Consider the following 26,816-nt stretch of genomic DNA (forward strand, 5'->3'; position numbering starts at 1 on the left):
AAGAAGTTGGTTTGTCTGAATCATAGAATACAGCAGGGAGAATATGTTCAATGAGACTAGAAAGACAGATCAGAACCAGGTGGCAAAGAGATTTAAAACGTAATTAGAAGAGCTGGTATTTTATCCTAAAGATATCGGACTTAATTGACAAGAGAAATGATATGGCTAGATCAGTGCTAAAGGAAAATCCCTATGGCATTCTAATGTAGGATTGACTGGAATACAGAGAGACTTGAGACAAATCCAGTTAAAATAATCCAAGAGAGAAGTTTCCAGAGTCTGTCCTAAAGGAATGACTCTATAAGTAGATTGACTTATGTGAATAGGGAGAAGCAGCCCACCATGAGAGATGTTACATTATATATGAGGAGTAGACAGAGCACATAATCTGGAGTCTGGAAGACCTGACTTCAAATTCAACCTCAGGTACAAACTGACTATGTGACTCTAGGTAACTCACTTCAGTTTCCTCATCTGTAAAATCAACAAGAGAAGAAAATGACAAACCATTCTAATTTCTTTGCCAAGAAAACCCCAAATGGGATAACAAAAAGTCAGACATGTCTGAAATGACTCAAAAACAATGAAGAATTGATATTGGTGGAATAGAAATGTCTTCTGTAGTTAGGAAGAAGAGAGAGGAAAGAAGATGATAATTCTTTCTCTATTTGCTCCAGGAATCAAATAACACATTACCCTGGTGACTGCTTGATAGTGCTGAAAGCTTCAACCAAAAGCTCAGGAAGAGACATATATATCCCTCCTTTTCACCAATAATTTAATAATGATCTTCAAAAACCAGTGACTTTAAATGGATTTGAAGAGCTGCCCTAATTATTCCAGTGTACAATCCCTTCCCTGTGGATAAGGGAAGAGATCTGGCTCTTCATTTTGTCAAATATAAGGCTTTGAAATTATAGATCTTCATCATCAAAACAGAGAGTTTCTTTGAATAATAAAAATCAAACACTGTTCCAGAAAGCACAAATCTGAATAATTATACATGACAAATTCTAATGTTTTCAATATTTTAATTCACATTTTAGAAATCATGACTGAATAATTTGAGAATCTCTGAAAAAGCAATCCTTTTAATCAAAAACTCTGAAATCACAAGTCTCTGATCTTCTATACAAAGGCAACTATAAAGCTAATGAGTAGATTTTATTTCCTTCTTCCATGCATGCATATGTCTACTGTGTTCATAATAATAACTCATAATCATAGCAGTTCAAGTTTTACAATGTACTTTCCTAACAAAAATACTATAAGACAGATGGTCCAAGTATTATCAAATGCTCTCTTTCTTTAATTCTGAATTTCTGGCTTCCTGAGAAAGGAAGTAGGAGGAGGAGAGAAAAGGGTAGGAAGAAAAAAGATATAGCAAATATCATGAGCTTACTATGTCCAGGGCACTGTGCTAAGCACACAGGTGAAGATTCCAAAAGGTCAAAAACATGGTCCCACCCTCAGATAAAATGTTCTAAAGGGGAAAAAACACAACATATTTAAGATCTGGGAAGGAGAAAAGATATTGTTTGGGATGACTAAGAAATACAAATGGAGGTCTGGAAAGGTATCAGACCAAAGTCAAAGTTCAAGGAGGCTCCAGAGTCAGAGTCCCATTCCCAAGTGGGGCAAGAGTGGAAATGATGGCTGGAGATGTTTGGGAAGCGTAGGTGGAAGGATGGTTCAGTTTTTGGTTTGATCCTTTCAAGGAGTTTAATGAATTACTTCAAAAAGTAACCCAGTGAGTTGCAATACAATAAAAGGAGAGGCCTTGGGTATTCTCCCTCTAAGGCTAACATTGGCCCTGGGAACACAATACTTAGTTCTGTGCTTACCTCACTGACTGTTCTTTTTTCAAATTAAGTGAAGAAAATTGGGAGCTACGACCTTCTGATTTAGAATGGTCAGGAAAGCAAGGCCTTTGAAAGGTAAATCTTTGCAGGATTTTTCAGTCAGCCCAACATCAATGCCTTCATGACTCAACCAATTCATCCAACTATGATGCTATTTTTTGGACATGAATGTGAAGTTGGTGAGATCATTGCTAGGTAGAAACTGTAGTAAGTCAGAGCTCATTCTCACCAGACACTGAAGTGGAATAACAGAATTTATCTCCCAAGGTGTGGAGGGAAGATTTTTTTTTTAGCATAGTGCCTGATATATAAAGAGGCTTAACAAATCCTTGTTACCTTATTGCTATATGTTCAAAATAAATATCTCTGCGTAAAAGTTATTATTCACTGGTTAAGTCAAACTAGGATTCTAGTCACGTGGTATCTAACAGTGGGAGACCACACCAAAATATGACCTTGAGACAATATCATTGGGGAAAAGACACCCAACTCCTCATTGGTACCCCTAGATCCCTGAAGACAGATTTAGTATGGTAATCTATGAACCCAGAGCATATCTGCAATATTTGTATCTCTAGAAGGTAAATGCTTATTAAGCATAAAAGTATCTAGCAAATATTTGCTGGTTAAGTCACTTTACAGAAAAGCAGAATAAGTCTCAAGTTTGTTTAAATGGATATGAAGATAGTTCTATTCAATTTAAGTTCAAACACTACACTCAGATGAGGTGGTGAAAGTGGTGGGAAGGAATCAGAATTATAAAAACAGGGGTGATATTATTCCCTTAGGAACCTAAAATATTCTCTCCTAGATCTTCTTGGATATCTGACAGATCAATTCACCAAAGATTTCATGAGCACTTTGCAGCAAAACTCATAGCTATAAATTAGTGTTTATGATTGATATTTTACCAAGTGGTAAAATTCTCTCTGTTCACTGTGAGTTTGAATGAAGTTGTTCAGTTGGTAATAATGGTTAAATTTAGAAGGAACTGACCATTCAGTCTCAGAATTTGCAACAGAAAAGAGGAACAATGAGCATATCTTTAATTTTAGATGATCAGTACAACCAGGATCTTGTCTAAAACTCTATAAAAGTTAACCTTAAAAGACCGTAAAAAACTTTAATGCTTATTATTGTTTGTTTGTTATTAGCATATATTATTATTAATATCTGTAATTAAGGGCTATGTTTTATGATAATATGTCTGCCATCTATATTTCCCAATTTCTCTTCTTCCTCCATCTAGGAAAGCCTTTCCTTATGACAAAAATTAAAAGAACATTTAAAAAAAAAGCAAAATTAATCAAAATATTAAAAGAAATCTGGCCTTATATACAATTGTCCATTATATTGCTAAAAAGAAAGATGAAAGGTGTTTCCATATTACTTTGCTCCTTCCTTGAGCCCTCCCCTAATCAGCCCATGACAGAACCCAATCGATTCAAAGGGAAACCCTTCTTCCAGAACCCTTCTGGACTGCTTGACAGCCTTCAATACTAAAGCTATGATCAGTCAACAACTCATCTCCTTCATATGAGAATGAGCCCCACACTTCATTCTGCCCTTGTATCCCCAAATCTGGCAGGATTTTCTCTCTGTCCTGCCTCCACACTGGCCAGATCCCCCAGCACTTTCATCTGACCTACTGAGAGAACATGAACTCAGACCATGGCTCTGTCAGCATGCTGAACCTTCCCAAGCTGAACATACTTTTCGGTGGTGTTCAGGGTTTCTGAGAAGACACTTGTTAAACTTCTACTGTCAACAGAAACTCTGAAACATAACCAACAATATTTATCCATTATATCAGTCAGTCTTAGTCTTTCCTTGAAAAACTAAGTTCCGTTAAATGAGGCCCTGGATATTGCTTGGGCTATCATTGCAAGTGAGAGGGAAGCCTTCCTTTCTGGGATTTGTGCTCCCCCAAATAAAACTACGTCATTTACAAATGAGATGCAGACCTGCACACTGCTGGAGTTTTCAAACCTGCAGCTTCCCATGCTGACGGAAGTGCAGAGCCAGCTCTGACCCCTCCAACCCCATCCTATAAAATGCTGAGATTTAATGGACTAAAATAACTATAAAGCAGCAGGGTTTTTTTTTTCTTGAGATATATGGTTGCATAAAACACAACAAGTCTCATAATTTCAAGTCCCTAAATCTGAACCTGAAAGAGAAGACCTTCTCAGAACATCTTTGAAATCAAGGGCCAGCATTTTCAACAATGAGATGAACCAAATCAGTTCCAATAGAGCAGTAATGAACTGAACCAGCTACACTCAGCGAAAGAACTCTGGGAGATGACTATGAACCACTACATAGAATTCCCAATCCCTCTAATTTTATCCACCTGCATTTTGGATTTCCTTCACAGGCTAATTGTACACTATTTCAAAGTCTGATTCTTTTTGTACAGCAAAATAACTGTTTGGTCATGTATACAAACATTGTATTTAATTTATACTTTAACATATTTAACATGTATTGGTCAACCTGCCATGGGAGGGGGGAGAAGGAGGGGAAAAGTTGGAACAAAATGTTTGGCAATTGTCAATGTTGTAAAATTACCCATGCAAATATTTGATAAATAAAAACTATTTTAAAAAAACTAAGGGCCAGGAGAAAGTATTGCCAACTGAATCTGGCACATAGAACCTTGGCAACAGAGTAGGTAAGGAGAGAAAGTACAATGAAGGTATTAGACAGGAGGGTTGCATTCTGTTCTTTCCAAGTGAATTAGCTGTGTGTGGTGCCATGGCACTGTTTGAAGGCATCTGGTATAACAATACACTTTGTCTGGATTTAGACTACTTGCCAATAAAGTTGGATGGAGCTCTAGGAAGGGTCAAAATAAACTTCAGCATTGCCAGAAATTTCCTGGGTTTTAATTCTGGCCTCTGGGTCAGACCAGAGGTCTATAGTTAATGGATTGTTTCTATAACAACACAGTATTCACAGGAGCCTTGCAGCATTTTCCCTATCAGGAGAAAAGTCCTAGTGTTTCTGCATAATACATTTATATACATACCTTAGACTGATATTCAAGATGGTACTCTTCAATAGGAAGCTAGGCAGCACAGTGAATAGTATAGAAAGTTCAGGGAAAAAGCTGTTGATGAGTCATTTCAGTCATGTCTGACTCTTTGTGACCCATTTAGGGTTTTCTTGGCAAAGATATTGGAGTGATCTGTCATTTTTTTCTCCAGCTCATTCTATGGAGGAGGAAACTGAGGAAGACAAGGTTAACTGATTTGCCCAGTGTCATACAACGAGTAAGTGTCTAAGGTAAGATTTGAACTTGGGACTTTCTAACTGCAGGCGTAGGCCTTTTTTCTACTGAACCACCTAGCTGTCCCTTAGTTAGAAAGATCTGAGTTCAAATCCTATCTCATATACCTTTACTAAGAATGTGACCATTGGGTAAACCACACAACTATTCTCAGTCTCAATTTTCTCACCCACTGCTTTTAACAAAGTATGCTTTATTTTTTCATCACTACTGGAGAATGGAACATTCAAAATATTCCTGATAACTGAAGTATTCATCTCTTGAAATATGATTTTTTCTTTAAAAATTATTTCTTTGTAAAATACCACATATCTTGCTACATCCTTGGTATATATGAAATAGATTTTTAACATTTTATTGATTTATCAGGATGTGAAACTAAATTAATAAATTGTGCTATTAAATATATCTGCCACTATTGAGGTCTATGGGGCTATTTGTCTCTACATTAAATGATAATAGTAATAATATTAATAGCATTTATATAGCACTTACTACATGCTGGGCACTGTGCTAAGCACTTTACTATTATCTCATTTGATTCTCATAGCACTCTTGACGGATAGATGCTATCAAGATCCATGTTTTACATTTTACAGATGAGGAAATTTAGGCAAATAGAATGATTTGCTTAGGATCACACAGAGAATAAGTGTCTGAGGTCATCTTTGAATTCAGGTCTTCCTGACTCCTGGACCCGTGTTCCCAGTGACCTCTAGCTACCATTCTGACACCATGAAGCTGTTTTTTTGTTTTTGTTTTTGTTTTTTGTCCTCTTGTTTATTTTTTATTTCTTTTCTCTCCACTCTTTAGTGCAAATGTTAACCATCATCATTTAGCATTGTTTGTCTATCTCAGTTAATTCACTTCCTACTCTAATTTGCTGCTTCTTACTATCAAGGCTTGGCAAATCAAAGAACTATATTTATTAGGGCTGTTTCTAAATGAAGATTAGCATGCCCTGAGTGAGGGTCCCAGAGACTTTTCTGTGGGTGAGAAGAAACAACTTACCTATGTGAACATTCTGCTGCTCACAAGACCTAGTCATCCTGAAATCCTCCGATTCTTTTCTCCTCTAATAAACCGTCTCTATTCTCAGTTGTGTTTAAAAGCCAGACAGTCTGTCCTATCCCTGCTGATTAACATTACCTTATGAGTTTTATAAATTGAAAAGTATCCAAAATGTTCTCCCTCTTCATTTCAGTCAGAAAAAAGAAATGAATTAGACATTTCATGAAAGTCTGCCATCCAGAGAACTTCTTTTTGTGATTTATGTTGTGAGTTGCAGAAAAAATTCTACTTGAACCTGTAGCATTTGTTGAAAAGGTATAATCAGTGTTTCAAGTAGTAGAGGACTTTACTCCAACTGTGAAATATTCTAACATCTATCTAAAGTTATAATTGTCTCCTTTGTGATGTATATATGTCTAATCATGCCTTTGCTTTCATCCTCTCCCCCCTTTCCTTTCCTTTTTTTTTTTTTTTAATTTTTGCTGTCTGATATTCTTCTGAATCAAGTAGAAGTCTTTCATCTCACCCTTGAGGAAAAGGGAAAAGCAGCATCAATTGCAAGCAACAAAGTCACTTTACATCTTTCTCTTCTTTCTTAATTGAAAATTATAAATGCTGGATGCTTGAGGGCTGAGGAGTTGCCCTCACTTCATTACTATAGATGTTAAAAAAAACTAGTACTAAAGAAACAGGCAAACTCCTGACAGAGGGAAATTCTCCCTGATCTAATGGGCAATGTCTGAAAATTAAATCTGCGTCTCATTTCTCTTAAGTCTGTACAAAAATCAGCATGTTTCCCTCTCCTACTTATGCCATATATTCATTAAGCTGGAATTTAGTTCAGGTGTCAAGTATAATCCTCCGTTTTAAAGATGAGAATTTATGGTTCAGAGATGAAGTGATTTACCGTAATATTTCTGACGAAATATCTTCTATTTTTTTCCCCATTTTCACTTTATATAATTTTCACCTCACTGTTGTTGCTCATCCTTCATTCTTGAAGAGAACCAATGACATCAACAGGATGATGTCTTGACTTCCAAGACTTAACTTGCAAATAAATTGGATTTAAGTGAGGCAGGATTTTGCAAAGTCATCAATCTCATTCTCCTCCAATGGACTGTCCATTGGCAAGGCATAAATCAATTGGAGATGAACCCAAAAGCAGTGGGAGACCCTGTCCAGGTCTCAGTTTGTGTAAGACAACACTAGTTTGTCTATTAAAAAAGAATAAAACTGGAGGGGAAGACCCTCAGAGTTTCTGACCAGAATAGAAACAAATACTACTTACATCCACTCTGAGCCAACAATGACCAAGTGAGGTTTGGGCTGGGATTTATCAGTGAGAGTTATAGTGACTTGGGGTTAAGGCATGGACAAGTAGCTCCATTTGAATCCCAATATCCTTCACAAGCCCTGGTTTTCTAGAGCTCTATTTCAAGAAATCACAAATAAAAGTACATGGGGCAAAAGAATTAATTGTTTCAACTTTAAAAAAAAACAACAATGATCAAATAAATAAGTAGGGAAGAGAAAAAAATGTCTACTATATGCTTGGCTATTATAATAGAATCCAAACTGGTCTTTCTACTTTCAAGATCTTCCTCATTATTCAGTACTTCCTCAACAGTTGCCAAGTAATATTTGTAAAACATAAGGATGACCATGTTACTCCTTTGCCTAAGAAGTTCCAGTGGTTTCTCCTCTTGCTTTTCAAATACAATAGAAACTTTTCTGTTTGGCTTTTAAAGCTTTTCACAATTTGGCTCCAACTTACTTTTCTAGGGTTAGCAAATATCATTCTCTGTCACAAACTCTACACTCTTCTTACTCTTCATTTTCTAGGATATTTCATCTACTGTGATTGTTCCATTACACAGGTTGTAACATTTTCCTATAATATGCCCTCTCCTTATCTTAAAGTAGTAAAATACCCAAGCTTCTTTCAAGTCTCAGCTTGTCTGCTATCCATGTATACAAGATGTATCTTGTTTTATACATACACACTCACATAATATATCTTCCAAATTACTAGTATGTTGTTCTTCTGGAAATTATTTTCTATTATTTTTGTATATTATATATATATGTACATATATATATATGCATGTAAAATGTTAGCTTCTTGAGGAAAGGCACTATTCCATTTTTATTTCTGAATTTTCAGTATTTAGCACTGCTCCTGGAATATAGAAATTTTTTAATAATGCATGAATGAATATACCTAATTAGTAGCAGGAATGAAACAAGCCCAAATCAATGGAACTTTTTGATTCTAAATAAAGTTCTACTATGGCATATCTCACTCCTCTTTTAAATCACGAGTTAGCTCTCTTTGCTTTCACACCTGGGTGAAAGGAACATGCCTTTCCATCAGTACAAGCCTTTTACAACATCATATTGATTTGTCCCTAACTTTCTTTGCTCCTCTTTTACTGTTGTCCAGTTGTATTTATTCTGACCACACAACCCAACTTTGAACTTAAAGCATTTGTCATAGCTAGCATTATATAAATATAAAACAAAAATTGCCATTAACAAGATAGATTTAATTTAAGTTTCCATTCTAATTACATCAGAGAATCCAAGATTATTTTCATATATCTCTGTTAAGTTGGAGAACTTAACATGTTGAGTCATCAGTTTTTCAGTTCCATTTCATAGATTAGAGATGATATATATTTGATTAGAAGATCATATCTTACAACATTGAGTAGTCAGCATCACTAAATAAAAACATTCTAAATTGCTAATAGTAAGAGAAATACAAATTATAACTCTGAGACTTCTGCTTACTCTATAAAAATTTACAAAGATGGAAAAACATGGGAAGAATAAGTGTGGCTGGGACTATAAGAAGAAAAAATAAGAAAACAAATACACTGATTTCAAACTGAACTTATGCAAGAAAAGTGACTAATTTGTCCATATCCTTTGCTGCAGGAATCCTATTATCTGGCATGCATACATCTTGAGAAAGTAAAAACAAAAACAAAGATCTAATATGTGCCAAAATATTTATACCAATACACTGAGATAGCAAAGAAGTGTAAATAAGTCTAGCTATAAAGGAATATTAAAAAAAACTATGGTACATGAAAATTATGGCATATAGCAAAAAATAATGAATATTAAAAAATTTAGAGAAACAGGAAATTTTGAATGACTTGAAGCAAAATAAATAAAACCAAGAGAACAACATATAACTACATCTAACCAAAAAGGATCCCTGGGAGGAAGTTAAACCCTTAGAAAATGAAAAGGCAATGAAGCCCCTTCTGAATGAAAAATTAAAAATAGCTCATTCTTTATGTAATCAAAATGAAAGACTACTAAGAATACCATAGATAGTGAACTTAGATGAGTTCATTATATTGGATGTTTTCATGTTAAATTAATATTTTGTCACAAAGGAGGGCTCAATCTGAAGAACAGGAGGGTTGAAATAACTATGATGTGAAATTTATCTTTAAAAGTATGCAGCAAAACTGCATTTTTCAAATTCTGTCCCCTATTCTAAATAATTAGTTGCAACAACTCCATATATCTACAGCACATCACTTGAATACCCCCTTCCTGATTTCCATTCACCCCAACCAATGGTACTATGTTTATGGCCCCATTTGGGTTGAGAGAGATAGTGGAGTGATTTGCCATTTCCTTCTACAGCTCATTTTACAGAACAGGAAACTGAAGCAAACAGGGTTAAGTGACATATCCAGGGTGACTAGCTAGTAAATGTCTAAGTGTAGATCTGAATTTAGGTTTTCTTGACTCTAAGCTCAGCAGTCTTTAAAAATCTCATGGGTAAAGAAAATATTTGTCTACTTTGTGTGCAATATTCTTAAAGCAACAAATATTAGAGATAACTCATTCAATGAATATATATTATTCATAATGATGCATATTTCAGTTCTATTGTAAATTATTAAGGTCACAGAGACTGACTCCACAATTGAGATTTAAAATGAAGAGAATCTAACTGCAATTTAATTTAGTTAAATGTTACATTATCATTTCCTAATAAAAATGTAAATAATTCTCGTTATGACTTAGTTTTGATTTATTCCATATTTTTGAATGATTATATTTGTTGAAAATATTGTTTATAATGATTTTTTAATATCTTGAACTATTCAGTGACCCACTAGAGTCATTATCAAGTTCCAAGGGTAAACATAATACTTAAAATAGCCATCCTCTATTCAAAGTTCACCAGGATGAGATATAGTAACAGTATTCCTCACAGAAGCTAGAAAGGGTTCCTTTCTTTTTGAAATCACAGGATTGCAGAATTGGAAAGAACAATACCAACCATTACCACAATGGTAATAATAATAACTATCATTTATATAGTAGTTAAGTTCTATTTCACATATACCTGAGTGGAATTCCAACCAGACATGCTTCTTAGGGAAAAGTAGAGCAACCCACTTCTCAAAACACTCACACTCAAATTATACTTAACTGCTCTGTCCCTTCAAGAAGCCAAATCTTTAAGGTCCCTTTCAAAACTGAAATCTGATGGTTCTCTTACCTCCAACTTCCTCCACAATTGGCAGGGAAAATGAGAGGAGCTGGAGTACAGATGAATATTAAAGAAGAAATGCTCTTAATTATTTTCATTTTCTATGCTTAGAGCAAATATTCTCCATAGTTTTTCTTTCTAGTTACTCCATCCTTCAATGCATAACCTATATTTGGATCCCAAAAGCCTGAATTTATGGTTCAATGGTTTTCTTGTCGCTGCTACAGTTGGCTCCTTGTAGTTCTGAGAACTGCCCTAGAGTTGTAGAATCACAGCTCTGTGGTCTTTTCACAGCTTCAGGAATTATATAATCATGCATGGGTAACAGAGTAAATTTCCCTCTGAAACCAGTGAAATGAAAATTTACATCTTCTGATCAGAATTTGATCCAAGACCAAATGAATCAAAACACTGTGAAACTGCTTTACGAACAATTGCCTTTGGACACTAGATGAGCTAAAGAGACAATATATTCAGGCCATGTTATATTTTTAGTTGTTGCTTTGCTATTGTTCAGTCATGTCCAACTCCTTATGAGTCTATTTACGGTTTTCTTGTGGCTTGCCATTTTCTTTTCCAGTTCATTTTTATAGAGGGGAAATTAAGGCAAAAAGAGTTAAGTGACATGCCCAGAGTCACACAGCTAGCAAATGTCTCAGGCTGGACTGAAACTCAAGAAGTTGAGTCTTTTGACTCGAGATCCAGCAATTTAGCCACTGAGCCACCTGCCATTATTAAGTTAGTGTTTTAGAAAACATAACTATGTTAGATTCCCATGCACCATCATTTATCACTAAATGATACAAAACTTTCTCTCATTTCTAATGCGGAAAAAATGTTTCACATTAATAAAATGCAATTTATGAATAGTGTCAGAGATATGAATGATATCATTTTTTTTTACTATAAACAGTTTATATCTTTTATAATCAAGGGAATTTCCAAATCTTTATATTATGTTTTGAAAGCAATTATAGTTGTGTTTATTCATAATTTGGGTGTGTTTAATTGCCACAACTACTGTTAGATGGATTTAACCATGTTTATAGGGCTACATATGATTTAAGCATTTCTGCTGAATATGGGGTTAGGGGAGATTCTGGTGGAATCTGGTGGACAACTTGAACTAAGAATTTTTCAGTGGCAGTAGGTCTCAAGGCCATCCACACAGAGTCTGATACGAATATAGTGGCTCCTAAAAGCAGAAAGCCTACAGTTCAAAAACAGAACAGGTTCTAAGACAATCTGCAGTGGAATGGAGCATGGAGTTTATGTCCTTCCAGCCTGGGAGAGATTATGAGATAAAGACAAAAGAAAATGAAATGAAAAATATGTTTCTTACCCACTTCTTGGTTTTCATTCCTATTTTTATTTATTGGTGATATTAAAGCTTTTCAAAATGGAGTTAACTTCTTTGAGAGAAAGGAAGTAGAAAGATAAAAGTAGGAAGGTTCTTACATTTCTAAAACAGGATGGCTTTGTGACTTCATTCATGGGTCTTCATCATAGAAATAGTCCCTGAGCAACTTCTTCTCCTGAGTAATCTTGCCCCTGTCATTCTGTAAACCCTGAATAAAGCATCTACCCAGTTTCCTAGAAGCACTCCCTATTCTGTGGAAAAGACCCACGTAACATCCAGATCATCCAACTGTTACTCCTCATTTTCCCAGTCCAAGTCCTTTTCTGGTCATATACATTCTGTATGATATATTATGTTCTTGTTCTCTCTTTCTCTCTGTCTCTCTTTCTGTCTCTGTCTCTCCATCTCTGTCTTTCTCTCGGTCTCTTTCCCTCTTTTCTGTGTTTTCTGTCTCCTTTCTCTTTTGTCTTTTTTCTCTTACACTGAAGGAGAATATCATTTCAGTGGGCAGAGGGTTGCAGCTTAAGCCAAGGGGAGAGAGAGGTTCCTCGGTTCCTTGGTTCTTTGGCATGGCATGTTAGGTCCTTTGCAAGGAATGAGCCCCAAGTTGCCTCTTTTTATAATTGAAACCTCAGCTAGAAGCTGGGGGCAGCTCTTGATGGGGGATGGGAGCAGTTTGAGCTGAAATCACAATAGAAAATCTTGGAACTGAATGAATATCTCTAGGCTAATCTCCAACTCAATAGGGTTAGAAGTGGTCCTGGACTCAACCAGTCCATAATCCACCCCCCCCACCCCCACCCCCCCCCCCCGATAACAGAATGAAAGCACTTTATCTTGATTCCCTGGGGTGCGTCTCTCAGGGGAGAGTTTAGCATTCCCCCCAAATTCAGCAAGAGAGAGAGAGAAAGAGTGTGTGTATGTGTGTATGTTTTGGGGCTCCCCTCATCAAGAACATCTGGACTCAAACTCTGGCTTTGACCCCCAAGTGTGACCTTGGGAAAGTGAATCAACTACTCTAGGCCCAAGTTTTCCAACCTGATAAAGCAAAGGGACTGGACTAGGTGACCCTGAACTCTATGATTGCATTATTGAGGTTTGGGGGTGAAACACTGAACCCCCAAATATGATGGGTTCCAGGGCTCTCCATATATAGGTCACTAAATGTTGCAGTATGGGCTTGAATGCCAAGAACATACTGGGTACTCAGGCTAGTGTTGTGATGTATCTCAAAAGAATTTGTAAATTTAGACCATCTCCAAATCAAAAGGTGCTGGCAAGCAGGCTAATTTCCAAATGCGAGTTTTAGCTACTAGCAAGGAGAAAGATGAGGGCTAAAGGTGGTTCCCTAATGGAATTTACCTTTAACAATGGGGAAGATGTCTGAATTGAATATGGGGATTATCCATTGACTGGAAGGCTAAATTCCCCAAAAGAGTTAGTCATTGTGATGCTTTAGTGAACTAACCCTAAAAGAAGTTAGTAAAGCAATGAGGTACCACTATGTTCTTTCATAGGAGAAAAATAACCTCAAGGATTGACATCATAACTTGGTCTTCTAATTAGATAAAGTAAATATGGGCTCATAATATGAGGTCAATGCAAAGAATTGAACAAGGGTCTATTGCAATAAAGATCCAGTTAAGAATAATAAAGGTTTGTTTAAGAACAAAAGGTTCAATTGAGGATGGGATAATCCTGCCAGTGGTCCTTCCAGGCTTGTCTCAGGAAACAGTCTGGCTTCCCAAGAGTTTAAAGAAATTTAGACTCTCTCCTGTTTATGCCCCAATGGCCCACAAACCTACCAAGGCCTACCCTATCTATGTGATGTTAGACAAAGCAGCAAGATACTTATTAGCTGTATGATTGTAAATTGGAATAATGATAACTCGTAACCCTGCATGCCCAGGGTTGTTGTGAGGATAAAATGAAATGATGTTGTTTTTTAACTAATTAATTTTTTCCTGGTTATAAATATATGTATATTAACTTTTTAAATACATACTTCTTCATGAATCACATTGAGAGAGAAAAATCAGAACAAAAGGGATAAAAGCCTCTGGGGAGGAAAAAAAACAAGAAAGAAGAAGTGAACATAGCATGTATTGATTTACATTCAATCTCCACAATTCTCTTTCCAGATGCAAATGGCATTTTCTATCCAAAGTTTTTTGGGATTGCTTTGGATCACTGAGAAGTAAGTCTCATAATTGATCATCACACGTTTACTAGTTTACTAGTGTGACCTGGACAAGTCATTTCACTCTGCCTCAAGTTCCTCATCTGTCAAATGAACTACAGAAGAAAATGGTACACCACTCTCGTATCTTTGCTAAGAATACACCACATGAGGTTCTGAAGAGTGAGAAAGGACTGAAATGACTGAACAACAATAAATTCTCATTTTTAATTATTATTATTATTAGCAAGGTGACATAATATTCCCATTTTCTAGATACTAAAACAATTTCTATTTTCCTTTTTTCTATCAAAGCAAATACTCTTCATGATGAGTAACTATACCATTTTTGGTTAACAGGTAATTAAAATTAAGCAAAGTACAGCAATGCTAAGGGAGTTCTTCATTTTCTTCAAGCCAACAAGTACCAAACAATTAATGGCATCACTTTCCTGATGTCACAGTCTGCTCTGAGAACTCAGGACAAACAACCTATGAGTAACAGTAGCTGCCTCACTAGGGAACCAACTGGCCAGTTCCAGTTGGGCAACACAGCTCTTCCCTTCCTTCCCTCCTTTTTTATTTTCTTCTCCTTCCTCCCTTCTTTCCTTTCTCTTTCCTTCCTTCCTTCTCTCCTTCCTCCTTCCTTCCTTCTTTCCTTTCTTTTGTCCCTCATTCCTTCCCTTCTCTCCCTCTTTCCTTCCAGAGAGATCCAGGGTATGATGTGATCACAATTCAGAGAATATCAGAGTCCATGGACCTTTAATCCTCATGATTGAGTTTTGCAATTCTCTAGGGTTTTAGTATAAAAACAGAATTCAAGATTTGAGTATTTGTAGGAAAGTAGTATTCTGGGTAGTTCCATTAGTCTTACTGATTCCCGACCCTTTGAAAGGGGAAAAGAGATTATTTTAAATCACAGGGAAAATGCTGCCACAGTCATGATTTACCCCCTGGCTCCGCTCAGTGCTATCCACTTCTATTCCTCTGCTCTCCTTTCACAGTGAGGGTGGGAAGTAGGCAAGTTCAACAGGAATAATGGAGGGGAGAGAATAATAGACTGTGGACAGTGAGGGAAATGTCATGGAGATATGAGAATTTCTGCATAAAGATGAAGTCTCTCAATGAAAGATCTACACAAGAATACACTGAAAATCTCAGGGCTCTGCTGCATTGGATCAGCTCCTCATCAGAACCACTTGCATAAATGTAAATGTTGTATAAATAGAATTTAGGGTAGTCAATGAGATTTCACAAAATCCATAGGCTGGGCAACCCCACAGAGTCTGCATAGGCTGTTAACTCAATTTTCTCAGTTCTTTCTTACATTAGCTTTTCATATTTTTTCTATTAGACAGAAAGTTGACACTTTTTTACTATTATCATTAAATCTGCCTATAGCAGTCCCATTTTTAATTTTTAATTTTCAGCTTCCAAACCCTCATGGACTTAGAAACCAAATCATCAAGCTCATCAGAACCATTTGTATAAAATTAGAGTGAATAAGCTCTGTGGGGTTGCCCAGTCTATGGATTTTGTGACATCTCATTCAGCTGCCAAGAAGGCTTTTTTATCCACATTTACTTCCTGGTTCCTTCCTATATTCTGAACAGGTAAATGAAATGATTCATTAGATTCATTACTAAGAAGCAACTTGCTATAGAGGAGAGAATGTAGGATTTAGAGGAAAAACACAAAGATTTGGGTTCTGCCTCTGGCCATGAGCAAGTCATGTAACTTCTCTGTAACAGTTTCCACACTATAAAAGCTGTACTGTCTACTTCACATGGTTTGGTGGAAGACATTTTAAGGGCTAAATAAATTGTTATAAACATGCTATCTCTGATAAATATGCTGATTAAACATCAAAATAAATCTCTAATTATTGGAAGAAATTCTGGCACACTTCTTGCTAAAGAATTTTATGACCAGAAAAGAAAACCAACCCCTTGCAATGTTTACAAAATAAGTGACTTCTTAAATTTCCTTTTTTTTTTTTTTTTTTTTTGAGGAAGCAACTGAGGGTTAAGTAACTTGCATAGTATTAGTGTTTAAGGTCAATTTTGAACTCAGATTCTCCTGACTATTACTGACTGCTCCATCCACTACTCCATCTGCCCCTTAAAGCTCCTTCTCTATCAGTGAGTTGAGCACCCGCTCTGGAGGATCTAAGTTCACGCCTGACCTCAGGCACTTTTTAGCTTATGATCTTGGACACAGGATAGACAAGCCACTTAACTCTGCCTAAACAACTTTTCTCTGCTTTGGCTTCCTCAAATGGAGATAACATCAATTGCCTCCCAAGGTGGTTGTCAAGATGGAAAGAAAATATTTCTCATTTCTCATGTGCTGCTGAACAAAGGAGAAGAATATCCTTCAACTGTTCTAACCAGGCTCATTATAAATTATGTTACACAACTTTAACTGAGCTCTCACTGCAGTGAGGCAATCCTACTTACACCTCCCTAATCACCTCCCTATTTCACTCATCACAGTGGCTTCTTCCAAATTCTTTCCTGCCTCCTCAAACTTCCCATTTCTCCCATTGTCTCCTCTCTCTTTCTCTGCTGAAAATATTGACAACTATATTTTACAGGAAAATTTGAGAATGTTCATCATGAACACTCTCTTTTCCTTTCTTCCTCATCTCCTAGTACTCTGGTACCTTCTGCCACCATCTCCTCCTCTACTGTTATTGGACATGATAAAGTGGCCTAACTCCTTACCAAGGCTAACCCCTCAACTATTCAAGAAATTCCATTCCTTCTTATCTCCTCCCTCTGACTGCTCCCTGTCACCCTTCTCTATCACTTATTTTCAGTCTCTCCATCTGTTGTCTCTATTGCTTAGAAACATGTCCATCTCTCCCCCATATTGACTTTGCATATTTATTTGCACCCATCATTCAAGAATATGGTCCTCAGTAGTCAAGGTAACACATCATTCCAAAAGCCTCGGTTGTGGGGTGACCAGTGTCTGTATTCTACTAACAGCTGCTAAATCATTCAAAGGAAAATTTCTGGATTTAATTAAATAGGTATTTATTTGAAAGCAGAATTACCACAATAAAATGTATTCCTTAGGAGCAACCAGGGGTGGGTTGTCCCATGAAAACCTTTGCCCTTAAAATGAAGTCTTAAGCCATGATCAGAACAACATGAACAATTTTATCAGACACAGATACCCTGATTGTGCTGGTTCCAATTTTCTAATTTGTCAAGACCATAAAGACTCTTTCCCTTTCATCTCTTTGTATTCCACACAGGGTTTTAACCTCAGCTGTCCTTTCCCCAACAATATCTGGATCCAACTTTCAAATGAAACTGACCTACTGCTTCCCATACATAAAAATTCTACCTCCCACCTCAGTATCTTTGCACAGACTGCCCCTCCACGTCCATAATGGTTTTCCTCTTTAGCTCCATCTTTTAGAATTCCTTATTCCCTTCAAAAACAGTTCAACTGTCACCTTGTGCATGAATCTTTTGTGGTTCATAGAAGTTAGTGACACCTCCCATTCATCATGTAGTTTTTATATATACATATAATATGTATATATATATATATATATATGTGTGTGTGTGTGTGTGTTTACATACACACATACATATGCATACATGTGTGTATGTATACCATACTTATTCATTTGTGAACATATTATACTCCTAAAGTAGAGTGGAAGCTCCTTGGGGGAAGGATGTATCTAACTTTTAGGTTTTCCTATTTCTATAATGCCAGTATTCAGCAGGTACCTAATAAATGCATGTTGAAACAAGAGGCAAAAGATAGCTCCTACAATGTGCTCAGGACACAAAAATGGAAGATTGTAGTCTCTAGCAAGTAGTTTGTGACTACAGAAGACCCTTTAGCAAGACAATATTTCTTAGAGTAGGATGTCTGTCCTTGAGTCATCATATACTTCCTCTCATTTATTCAAGGACTGTAATTTGTCATAAGTGAGTGATATAATTCTCAAGGGTCTCTCCTGATGGGTCCATTCTAGGTCTGATGTTCTATAAATGCCTTCCTTAATAGTGACTGCTTTACATCTATTTTTATATATGAACAAGTGCCTTTAAGTTTAAAAAGAAAAAAAAAAGTTCTTCCTTGATTTGTCTGTACTATTCAGCCTTAATCTCATCTTTCTTATTTCCACTGATATTGTAAACATTGTCTGTACCAAAGTAAAATAAGACAAATATATGCTATGCATTAACACACAGTATTATATGACAGGTATATTAGAAGGATCCAAGAAATAAGAAAATTTGATGAAATGAAGGAGAGAAATCAGGGAAGTTGTAATGAAGGATATAGAAATTGAGAGATGGATTTAATATCAGATTGAAATTCAGCAGGAGAGGGACAGAAAGGCTTTGCCAACTTGGGAACTGAACGAACCACAGTCTGGATACAAGAAAGAATGGAATAGGGTCTAAACTCTAAACCAGTGCCACCTGGCAGAGTGCAATGAGAATGAAGGGAAGAAATCTGAGATAAAGATATGAGTAGAGATCTAATTCCAAACCCAGTTATGGCTAATAACTATTACTGTATCATAATTATTGCATTATTAGAGCTGACATTTATATAGTGTATGTTATGCACTACACACTACACAAAGCACTTCGCAATGATCTCATTTGCTCTTCAAAACAACCCTAGGAGTCACATACTATTATCCTCATTTTATAGATGAGTTAAAAGAGGTAGTCAGAAGTTAAGTGACCTATTCAGGATCACACACCTAATAAATGTCTGAGGCTAGATTCCAGCCTGGTGTTCTATTCAATGTGTGCAATCTAAATGCCTCTATGTGACCTTGGTAAATAATAATAACTCACATTTCTAAAATACTTTAAGGTTTACAAAACAGTTTCCTAGAATAACTATGTAAGATAAAAACTGAATTTGAGTGTTACTTCATTTCTGTTGACCTCAGTTTTTTTAATGTGTCAAATGGAGGTCTGATTTTCTATGACTCAAGTGTTCTATATTTAAAGTTCAGTCCCTTTAATCTTTAAGAAATAGACACTCTACCTTAAAAAAAGAAAGAATGATGCCTTTTCTGTTAAGTAAATCACTGTACCTTAAATGAATCATGTAGAATCTTAAATTTTCATCACTTTATTCCAAACTGAAAATGACATACTCATTTTCAGGATGAAAAAGAATGTTAATTAAGCCATCAATTTTTCTTCTAAAAAAGATATGTTTTTATTGTAATAATAACAATAAAGATGGTGTCAGCTATAATTAAAATAAATGTTTGCAATTCTGCAAGTTTTAATTTTACTAGAATAAAATTCCTAAATTCAGATGCTAGTTGTTGAACACTGAATATTAACAGCAGCTTGGCCATAAAACTGACAACTTGTTCTCTGCATCCTGAGCTGTAGCTGCTGTAATTGTGTCTCCAGTTTTCTATTGCATTTTTTCAAATGGAAAAATTAACTAAATGGTTGACACACAAATGGTGCAGAAATTGTGCATATGCCAATTTATTATTACCTTTTATTATCCCATTGAACAGCTAACTTTATATTTCTAGGTTTTATCTAAATATGTTAAGTAACTTCCTTCACTCCAGGTCATAGTTACCCTTTCACAGAACTTCCTGATAAATATTCTATTCATTCTTCAATCTCTTAATATGATTATTTAGAAACGTTTTCATTCCCAAGTCCATTTCTTCTATGCAGTGCTAGTTGTGGTATTTATTGATCAGACTTGTTCTTTTTGCACTGGAAGATGGAAATAGAATGTGTAGATGATTGTTATATGGACGCATTCTTTGATTCACCTCAGGAAAAGATTCTTATCAATGAGCCATTCAAGAATGGATACTAATGAGATTCCTCTCACCAGAGCTCAAAACATTTCATTCTTTGATATTTCATACAAGATTAAAAAAGCAAAAAAAAAATCATACATGAGACAAGTAAGTTAATGATAGGTTGATCACATTTATCAAGCATCTATTATATACTGGCACTGTGCTAAAAGCTGAAGCTGCAAAGAAAGGTCAAGGGTTGTCCCAAACTTAAGAAGTTTACCATCTAATTAGGGTGACAAAATGCAAGGAACTGTGTACAAATGAACTATATGAAGCATAAATTGGAGATAGTCAACAGAGGGAAGACAACAGCATTAGGAGGAATTGAGAAAGGTTTTCTATGGAATTTCTATGAAATTTTAGCTGGGACTTAAAATGTGGCCAAGGAAAGTAGGAAGTGGAGATAAGGAAAGAAAGCACTGAAAGTATTGGGAAAGTTAGTCCAAGACCTATGACTTGGCCAGAGAAGGAACCAGATATCTTTGGATATTCTTTTCAACTCTGAAGTTATGGTGTTCTATTACTGGGATCACAAAATCTCAGAGCTGTGAGGAAGGGACTTTTGCTCCACAACATCCCTGAAAAGTGGTCATCCATCTTCCACTCAAATATAATCCCTCTTAATTATTGTTCCTTCTCTCTAATAATTATTTACTATTAATCTTGAATATAGCTTGCTTTGTGTATGTATATTTGTTTTCATGTTGTCTCATCCATTAGATTGTCTGCTACTTGGGAGCAGAGATCTTCTTTTGCCTTTTTTTTTTTTTTTTTTTTTGTATTCCCAGAACTTAGAACAGTGCTTAGCACACAGTAAGTGTTTAATAAATGTTGACTAATTGATTCTGAGATAGAGCTTCTCTAACTTTTGGCCTCCACAGCTACACTCCAAGGACTGGAGTGTATGAGATGGAGTGGGGGAGAATAGGTAATAAGGAGGAGGATCCCTAGTGTTTTCTCTCTGTGAGTACTTGAGGTTTATTATTATGGCAGGAGAATCTGAATCTTATTTCATTCCTGCCTGAATCACTTTGAAAAGCAGAGTCAATGTTTCTGATGCAGGGAGACCTTTAAACTACAGCAAGGCTTTCTATTAATACATATCTGCTGCCCTAAGCCAATAAGGTGATCTAGATTACCTTTCTGTGATCTTAATATGCTTTCCTGCTTGATTGTTCAAGTAAAATCAAAATGGTTACTGAAAGGAAGATGGAGCACATATAACTAGAGAAAGGTAGCAGTAGAGTAGAATTTCGATTACATGGTAGGAAAATTATATTTTATTTCATAATTCATTGTTACACTTTCATTATCATATTATGTATTACAAGTCACTTTTATATGACAATGATCATTTTTCTTAGATATAAATCTATAATTGGACAGAGATAAACTGCAGTAGAGCTTTAAAGGGATGAATTGGAGTTTTTGTTGTTGTTCCTATATATTTTACTTAATACTCTTACTTCTATATCCTTGGAAGATGTGAAAACTTTAAAATGGCATAAGTAGTTCTCAACCGTTTTGAGTATGAGGGCTGGAATCTCTAAAAGAAAATAAATTCTGAGCTTTTGGAATTAGCAATGCTTTTAAAATAATTATTTTCTTTCTCATTTTCTTCATCCTTGTAGAAAAGAAACATTTTTATTTATTCCTTTGATTTTATGGTGGATCACAATTCTGCTTGTTCATTTTATAGAATATTATAATGATTAATTTGCATCTAAACTATTGTTTCTTACAATATCCACCCTGTTAAATTCTTAGAAAGGATCTAGGTGACCTCCAATTAACAAATAGGTTTTGTTTCAAAACCATATATGTAGGCTAGTTATTTGGAACATAGAATACATTTTTGCAATAGTTTCATAAATTGCAGGTTAGATGCCAAGGTTATCCCACAAAGGCTTATTTAACCCAAACTGGATGCCCTTAAGCATACAAGGAAGGAAAAAAAGATATTCATCCCCATTTCTTGGACAAAGAGTAGGCCCTAGACTAGGGGTTCTTAACTTGAGTCTAAAGAATCCATGAACAGATTTTTAGAGATGTTCATGAACATAGATTTGAAAAATTCATAATTTAACTTTTACCATCCTCTAACAAAAATTTGGCATTTCCTTTGATTATTTAGAATATCTGTCTGTGGACAATTTTCAGATGAAGAAATTAAAACCATTTCTGGTCATATGAAAAAAAATGCTCCAAATCACTACTAATCAGAGAAATCAGACTGACTAAGATGACAAGAAAACGTAATGATGAATGCTGAAGGGAATATGGGAAAACTGGTACACTAATACATTATTGGTGGAGTTATGAACTGATTCAACAATTCTGGAGAGCAATATGGAACTACGCCCAGGAATCAAACTGAGCATACTCTTTGATCCAGCAGTATTTCTACTGAGCTTATATCCCAAAGAGATCTTAAAGGAGGGGAAGGGACCCACGTGTGCAAAAATGTTGTGGCAGCCCTTTTTTAGTAGCAAGAAATTGGAAACAGAAGAGATGCCCATTAGTTAGAGAATGGCTGAAAAAGTTATGGTATATGAATGTTATGGAATAGTATTGTTCTATAAGAAATGTTTATTAGCAGGATGATTTCAGAGAGGCCTGGAGAGACGTACATGAACTGATACTAAGAGAAATGAACAGAATCAGGAGATCATTATACACAGTAATAACAATATTATATGATGATCAACTCTGATGGACGTGCTCTCTTCAATAATGAGATGACTCAGACCAGTTCCAATGATCTTGTAATGAAGAAAGATAGCTACACCAAGAGAGAGAACTGTGGGAACTGAGTGTGGTTCATTCACAACATAGTAGTTTCACTTTTTTGTTGTTGTTTGCTTGCATTCTGTTTTCTTCTCTTTTTTTGTCCTTTTTGATCTGGTTTTTCTTATGCAGAATGATAACTATGGAAATATGTATAGAAGAATTACATCTTTAACATATATTGGATTACTTGCCATGCAGAAGAAAAAGTGGAGGTAAAAGGAGGGAGAAAAAAAGTTGGAATATAAGATTTTGCAAGGATGAATGTTGAAAACTATGCATATGTTTTGAAAATAAAAAGGTTTAATTTTTAAAAAGAAAATAAATCTGTCTGTGAAGGGGTACAAGGCACACACAAAAATTTAAGAGCCACTGTCCTAGACAAAAAGTGAAGTAAACAAAATACGTCAGTGATGCACTCTAAATTTTCTGAATGTACCTCTTACCCATCTCCTAATACCCAAATCTTCAGCTATTTGGTATCTACATAACTTCTCCCATATCTATGACATTCCACCTATGAAGTGGCCAATCTACCTTATTTTTCTTCAATCAAAATTATGTTAAATTTGAACAAATATTTTTGTTAAGTCAGTTCAGTCATGTCCAATTTATGAGCTCATTGGGTGTTTTCTTGTCAACAATAGTAAAACAGCAAACCACTACTTCCTTTTCCAGCTCTTTTACAGATGAGAAAATGAAGGCAAATCAGATTAACTGACTTGACCAGGACCACACAGTTAGAAAGTGTCTGAGATTGGATTTGAACTCAGGAAGATGAGGTCTTCCTGACTTCAGGAATAATCTTCTGTCTACCTAATCACTTAGTTGTTCCCAAAAAATATTTATTAAGCATTTACTATGTGACAATGCTTTGTATTAGAGACGGATTATGTAAATATATCAATGGCACAATCCTGACTTTTCAAGGGATTCAATATATAAGGCCCATTTGGGGGGAGGGGGGTGAAGCCCCAAACACTATAATATATGTAAGAAAAAGACCTAAATATGATGCCAGGAAAAAAAAACTGAGGGGGAGGAACAGTTTTTCCAGCTTGAGGAAGAAGCTAGAGAGGTAGAGAAAGCCTATTTGAAAGTTTCAAAAAAGGGTTTTCAACAGAGTTAGGATGAAAATAGAAAAGGAAGGAAATATAAGCATACAGTATCATGGAATATCAATAAGTAAAAAGAGGGTATTAATAAGGAATGTGTCATCAACAAAGTCATGTAGAGATCTTGGTCAAAGAAGATGAGAACAGAAAAGAGATATTGGATTTAATGGTGAGGAAACTGACCCTGAAGTCATGAATTCAATTAAGGTCAGAAATGGAAGCCAGCTTGCAAGATAACAAGGAATACATAAATGGTGAAGAAATGTCCCAAATGGTAGATGACTATTTCTAGATGTTTAACAGGGAAGAGAAGATGTTTGGGGCGATAGTTTTATTTGACAGCAAAGTTAAAGAAAGTTTTCTTTTGTTTAACATGGAGAGCTGGGCATTTTTGCCAGTTGAAGGAAAAGAAAAACACAGAGAAAGAGTATAAAGGTGTGTAAGAAGAAGATAATGAATGGCACAATGTCATAGAAGAGACAGAATGGAATACAATTTAAACTAAGAAGGATTAACTTAGACAAATTACCTATTTCTTTTCCCTTGAGAGTATAGGGAAGGTAGAAAAGAGGAATTAGGACAAAAACTGGTTAGGAAAAATAAGGGGGAGGAACTTGAAAGAGTTCGAATATAATGGACTAAATCTCAGTAGAACAGGACATAAAGACACTAAAGAAATGGAAGATGAGGTGGGTTAGAAAAGTCATAGTGTGTATGATAGATGATTTATTTGAACACTTATTATATTTTAGTCATTATTAATCAATTTGACAGAATCATATCAAAGTTCTGTATATAAGACCCTAGCGTTTTAGATTCTAAGTTCACTTGCTTAACTATAGGAAGTTTACTAAAGGCCCTCCACCCTTGTTTTGTTTTGTCATGGTGACCAAGACCAACATGGCATAAGTGATTCAACTACATGGAAAGTCCCCCACAATATTTTTGAATCTCCAGAATAATCCCTTGTCCAATAGAACGAATGGACCATTTTATATCCTCTTTGGTCACTGATTCCTGATGAAAATAAGGAAAAGCCTGTCTATCTTGTTTGGAGGTAAACTTTGCTTCATCTAATTTGTGATTCTGCTGACTTATCATTTTGTTTATTATAGCTTATGTATCACATGTCAATTAATGAATTTATTCTGTATTTGGTATAGCTATTCCTGAATGACTGGACATCTAGCCATACAATAATAGGGCCCTGGAAGAAGGAGGAATCTCAGATAATAAAGATCTGAGTTCCACTTACTTAGGGAAAACTATGGACCCTTTAATAAAGTGCCATTGGTTCAGATCTCTGCCCCCTTCTTTTATTGTAGGTGGGATAATTTTAGCCCGAAATGTGAAATTTAATTGTTGTTTAGATGAATGAAAAGGATTGTTATTCAATAGTACTTATACAAAGCTATCATTAGAGAACATGAATTTGTAAGTAACCCACTGTACAGTTTTATTACTTTCTCCTGCAGAGTCTGGCCACTTGTAAATGATAGAAATTACTCAGGTTGTAGGTTAGCCATATGGAAAAGGTGACATGTCTAGATAATAAATCCACAAGCATTTATTAAATGTCTAGTCTGTGTCACATATTATGTAGATACTGAAAATACAAATATAATAAATGAAAAAAAATCTTACTCTCAAGGAGTTTATATTCTAATAGGGAAGACACAATTATACACACATCATCTTCCTCCTCCACCTCCTCATCTATAAATGAAGATACAGACTTTTGTGTCTAGATAAAGATATAGATTGAGATGGAAATAGAGATGAATATATAAAATAGATAATAGCAGTGGGGTAATGAGCAAGACTGTTCAAACACTCCTATTTTCCCTTTCTTTGCCTTACAGGTTGATTTTACTTTTCATACTCAAAGACCAAAATGGCTGTAGTCTGTCAGGATTGAAGTGTAGTGCATCTAACTGTGGTTGATCAAACCAATAAAAGCTCAAAACATTCTACCACAGAACATTTGGAATGGAGATGTCTCTTTATTTATGCATCTCATATTTCTTTTAAGCTACTGCAAGTCTGCTTTGTTCATCGAATACAGCACCTTCTTTGATATGGGCACACGATGCTGGGTGGTCTTGTGCTAGTGTCTCCAAAGTCTCACAATTGATACCAGTTTCAGAAAGGATACTTGAAAGTATCCTTGTATTACTTCTTCTGACCTCCATGTGAGTTCTTTCTTTGCATGAGCTCTCTGTAAAATAGTCTTTTAGGCAAATGTTTATTTGGCATTAGAACAACATGTCCAGCCACCAGAACTGTGCTATCTGCAAGAATTTAATCCTTGGCAGCTCAGCTTGAGAAAGGACTTCAGTGTTTGATACTTTATCTAGACAGATGATGTTCAGAATCTTTCTAAGACAATTAAAATGGGAGCAATTCAATTTCCTCTCATAGAGTTGGTACCCTATCCAGGTTTTTCAATCTTACCACAGTGAGCTGTGAAACAGCTCTGAATGTTCACGTTCAATAAAAGTGGTGGTCCCAAGGCAAAAAGAATGCTTGAAGAATTAATGTCAACAGATTAGAGTGCTTCTCAGAGAGGGAACAGTTTGTTGCCAACTTGGAGTGTAAGTGGAGCCAACATATTAGTTGGCAACAATGGAGCAGAAAAGGAATGCACAGCTTTCAGGGATCTGGTGTATAACACTGAGTTTGCTCATCTATATGAGAACGTCAAACATTAAAGAGTGGTTGGTGAAAATGATAGAGAAAGTCTGAATCTGCTAAATGAAAAACGAGAACTCCACAGGGTGTACCAGTAAGATAGTTCATCTGTTTTTCAGAAGGTAGCATTCAATACCATCAAAATTAAAGTTGAA

At 35.6% G+C, this 26,816-nt stretch overlaps 1 protein-coding gene across 7 annotated transcripts in view; it reads right to left on the reverse strand.

Moving 5' to 3' along the window:
• MTUS2 (microtubule associated scaffold protein 2) overlaps nucleotides 1-26,816 on the reverse strand; it is a 763,366-nt gene that overhangs the window by 484,806 nt on the left and 251,744 nt on the right. The window contains exon 1 of one of the 7 annotated variants that reach the window (XM_074303566.1): nucleotides 17,597-19,369. The exons of the other annotated variants lie outside the window; for them this stretch is intronic. The gene's annotated coding sequence lies outside the window, so the exon portion shown is untranslated. Of the gene's footprint in view, nucleotides 1-17,596; nucleotides 19,370-26,816 lie in introns of those variants that run through there. 7 annotated transcript variants of the gene reach the window in all.

This window comes from Sminthopsis crassicaudata, chromosome 3 (genome assembly GCF_048593235.1).
Source record: "Sminthopsis crassicaudata isolate SCR6 chromosome 3, ASM4859323v1, whole genome shotgun sequence".
NCBI lineage: Eukaryota > Metazoa > Chordata > Mammalia > Dasyuromorphia > Dasyuridae > Sminthopsis > Sminthopsis crassicaudata.